Here is a 3,800-nt window from a genome sequence, read left to right as displayed (position 1 = left end):
CACGCCAGGAAGCTCTGGGTACCGACTGAGCTGCGTCGTGGTCTAGTGGAGTCCTCTCACGATTCACCGTCTGCTGGCCATGAAGGTGTGCACAAAACATTGTCCAGAATACGTGAGAAATATTACTGGCCGGGGATGGTAACTGACGTTGAAAGCTACGTTAAACAATGTGACATTTGTAAAGGCAACAAAAAAAAGACCTTTTCAGCGTTTATTTGTCGATTTCATGGGTCCATACCCGCGTACGTCTAGTGGTAATGTCTTTGTGTTTGTGTGTTTAGATCATTTGACAAAGTTTGTGTTTTTGAAACCTATGCGAAATGCCACTTCAGCTAACGTTATAAAGTTTTTAGAAGACGAAGTGTTCCATATTTTTGGCGTTCCCGAATATGTGCATTCTGACAACGGGAAGCAATTTGTATCGGAAATGTTCAATGCATTTTTAGAAAAGTACGGGACCAAACATATTCGGACGGCCTTTTACTCGCCTCAGGCTAATGCGGCCGAGAGAGTAAATCGTTCTGTCCTGCAGATTGTGAGGTCTTATATTAGCGAGAATCAAAAGAACTGGGATAAACACATCAGCGATGCCGCCTTCGCTTTGCGCAGTGTGGTACACACTGCGATTAATAGCTCCCCGTACTATGCCCTCTTCGGTATGCCTATGATACAGCATGCTGCATCATATGAGCTATACCGAAGATTGGGCACAGTTGGGGAGGAAGATTGTGCGATAGAAACCCCAGCGGACAGAGCCCAGTTAATTAGGAATAAAATAAGGAGAGAGCTGAGGTTGGCCTATGTGAGAAGTAACTAGTAATTTTTAGCAAAAAAAAAAACCGACTTCAACTCCCATATAAAAATATATATATATATATATATATATCTCATGATCCGCTGATCGGACCTTAACCAGATTAGTATGGGACCACCTCTGAGACACTACCTTTCCGATGCAAAAAGAATTATCAAAATCGGTTGGCGTGGTCCAAAGTTATGCGGTAACATACATAAAAAATAAAAATAAAAAAAAAAATAAAAAAAAAATATTCCGACGAACTGATAACCTCCTCCTTTTTTGGAAGTCGGTTAAAAAGACATATAACAGNGCTGAAGTTGGCCTATGAAAGAAGTAAAAAGGCATATAACACTAGGAGTAGAGAAGTTAAATTTCAGATTGGACAAGTGGTGTACCGCCGAAATTTTAAACAAAGTTCCCAGGTGGAAAATTATAATGCTAAACTAGCTCCAAAGCATGTTAAATGCATCGTTTTGAAAACGATTGGTAACTCGATGTATGAGCTAGGTGACACCAGTGGAAAGAGAATCGGGGTATACCATGCTAAAGATATTTTTGTAGCATAGTTTTCATGTGTGCCTTGTGACGTGCAACGTGTTGTGTTTAAGTATATGTGTGGTAGTACTTGTCTATATGTCTTGGTTATCTTATTTATTATCTGACTATTTATTTTGTGTTCTTTTACTTGACTACTCTTATTTATTTATTTACTCAGTTATTTATTTATTTATTCATTTATTTATTAATTTATTTATTTATTTATCTAAGTAGTTATTATTATTATTATTATTATACAGAAAGAAAGTGATCAATCACTGACTTACAATAAATAAGGAGCGCTAGTTGCATAGACCTTCGGCTCTCTAGAAAAAACTTATTAATATTAATTCAATATACTTAACCTATACATAATACATTTTTAAATCAGTTTATTTAGATTCGTTAATCTAACAAATTTTGCGACTGTTTGTATGTTTCTTGTCTCCACATCTTTTAAGTAGTTCGACGGGGTATTAATACCGAAAACTTCTTTCCTGATTATGTTAAAGGATGGGCATTCGTCAATAAGATGAATTACTGTGAGGTTATTTGAATTGCAATATGGACACTGCGGTTTATTTGTTCCTTTTAGAATGTGGCTATGCGTGATGATTGAGTGACCAATTCGCAGCCGAGTAAAGAGTCTTAAATCTTTACAGGATACGTTCAGTGGAAAACTTGGTTTATTTCCATCTAGGTTGTAATTAGAATAGTGATGTCTGAAGTTGGTCCAATTCTGTATCTTAGTATTTGTTATTTGCCTTTGGATTAGTAGGAGTACGTCACTATTTAGTACAGCCTGGCAAGTAATTAGTGGTTCGTTAGTGGCAAGTTTTGCTCTCTGGTCAGCCGCTTCGTTGCCGGCAATGCCAACATGGCCTGGGACCCACATAATTTTTATCGTTTCCTTTCGTTCTGACAACATGGAGCGTATTGACAAAGCAAGGGCGTTTTTATTCTTCACATTAGTCAACATGTTAATTGCGGAAAGACTATCGGTGCAGATAATAAACTTCTTGTTTGTGATCAATGCAATTTTAACCGCTTGACGTATCGCTTCTACTTCAGCTGTGTAAACTGAGCAAAAAGGATAGAGTAGACCCGCACGCAAGGTATTTTTGTTTTCGTCGACAACTGCAAATGCTGTATGAAAAATGGTTTTCGACGCGTCCGTGTATAAAAAATTCCAACCTTTGTTTTTAAGGTCTGTATTGAGTTCGCAAAAAATACTACGAAAAACTAGTGGTGAAGTATTCGTTTTGTGGTAGGCCATGAGCTCGGAACAAATAAAACTATTGAGGCATTGCCAAGGCGGCGGTGTTTTGAATACTGGAGTCTTTGGTGTAATTGTAAGGCCTAGTGCCTTCGCCAAAGAAATACATCTGGCGATTGTGGACTTACGTTTTAGTGGTCTCTTTCTTAAAATTTCTGAAGCTACCAATTTGTTGAGCGTGCGATTATTGCCGTTAAGTATTTTAGGAATTAGCCTCAGTGTGTTATGAGTTACTCGTTCTTGTATGGACGGAAGTCCAGCTTCCATTAAAATACATTTCAGTGGTGAAGTAGGGAAGGCCCGTATGCTTCTCCGAGCTGCTGCGTGGTATGCTGGTGTTATTAATTTAAGCTGACTTTTTGAGCAGTGCCCATAGATTGTTAGGCCATAGTCCACTTTTGACAGGATAAGTGCTTTCGTTATGTTTATAAGCGTTGTTGGGTGTACAAAGCAGTGCTTCGACGATAGGTACTTAACAATATTAAGGCGAGTTATTAGGTTTTTTTTAATATAAGTACAATGATCTTTGTAAGTCAGTTTTTTATCGAAAATAATACCTAAGATTCTTAAGCTATCGCAGTTCGCAATATTAACATTGTTGATACTTAAATTAAGCGGTTGACAAGCGTGTTTATTACAAAGGTGTAACATTTTACATTTTTCATAAGAAAGAGATGCTCCCGAATTCTGTGACCAAACGGAATTGTCTGTAAGGATTTGATTAAAATCCGTATGTACTTGTGATAACTCTTTACATTTAGTGAACAAAATGACATCATCGGCATAGATTACATAGGATATTCTTTTGTAATTATTAAGTATGTTGTTAATTTCATCAAAAGCAACTATAAATAGAACTACCGAGAGCGGAGAGCCCTGAGGTATGCCGTTTTGAAGCTTGTGTGTTTTAGAATATTTATTGTTAACTTTTGCGGAGAAAGTTCTATTTGTCAAAAAATTCTTTACGAAATTATAAATTCTAGAACCAATTTTCCATCTAGCAAGTTGCCTCAAAACTACGTGAATGCCGATCCTGTCGTAGGCTTTTTCGAAGTCTAGACTAAGGGAAAAGACGTGCTTTTTTGTTGCGATGGCATTGGAAACGAAATTTTCGAACGATAAGAGGGCATCAATTGTACTATGACTTTCTTTAAATGCGTATTGATTGGGACTTGTACACCCTTTAGT

This window comes from Rhagoletis zephyria, unplaced genomic scaffold (assembly GCF_001687245.7).
Source record: "Rhagoletis zephyria isolate East Lansing unplaced genomic scaffold, Rhagoletis_zephyria_1.1 Rzeph_scaffold_05000, whole genome shotgun sequence".
Lineage (NCBI taxonomy): Eukaryota > Metazoa > Arthropoda > Insecta > Diptera > Tephritidae > Rhagoletis > Rhagoletis zephyria.
This window is presented reverse-complemented; position numbering follows the sequence as displayed.